Raw genomic sequence first — 648 nt, 5'->3', positions numbered from 1 at the left:
ACAACAACACACACACACACACACACACACACACACACACACACACACACACCTGCCATCAAACTCAAGATTCTTGCTTCCACGCAGAAAAGAATTTTAGGACAAGCCAGTATGAATTAGAATTGGGTTTACTAAAGGAGATTTTTAGTATTTATTTAATTTATTTAAACACAGGGGTTAAGAGGTTGAGAGAGGGAGGAGTTTGTGAAGAAAGGCACACCAGAGAGAGCATGGGCATGGCTTCCTAAGAGAGGGGACCCTTCCTTTTCTTTACAGTGGCCATGTATACCATTTGGGTGGGTTCAAAGCTGTATCTTCAAAGGGTTGCTAAGGACCCTAAATGAAATCACAGGGTGCTCCTGAGGGGCACCTGACAGGATTACTACTGATTAGGCAAAACTATAGATTGAGGAAATGCAGGAAGATAGGATTTCTTCACTGTAAAACAAAGATGATTTGAGATTCCCAGAAAATGAATGAAGCCCTACCCAAGATCTTAAACATGCAGGCCTTAAGCCTGGTTCATTGCTGTCTCAGCATATGAAAATGTCTGTCTCTGGGAGATAGCAAGATGGTTCAGTGGGTAAACACGCTTGCTGCCAAGTCTGAAAACCTGAGTTTGATCCCCAGAACCTACATGATAGAAAG

Source organism: Nannospalax galili, unplaced genomic scaffold (genome assembly GCF_000622305.1).
Source record: "Nannospalax galili isolate Female #2095 unplaced genomic scaffold, S.galili_v1.0 scaffold1051, whole genome shotgun sequence".
NCBI classification, from domain to species: domain Eukaryota; kingdom Metazoa; phylum Chordata; class Mammalia; order Rodentia; family Spalacidae; genus Nannospalax; species Nannospalax galili.
The sequence above is the reverse complement of the archived record's forward strand: the minus strand, read 5'-3'. Positions refer to the sequence as shown.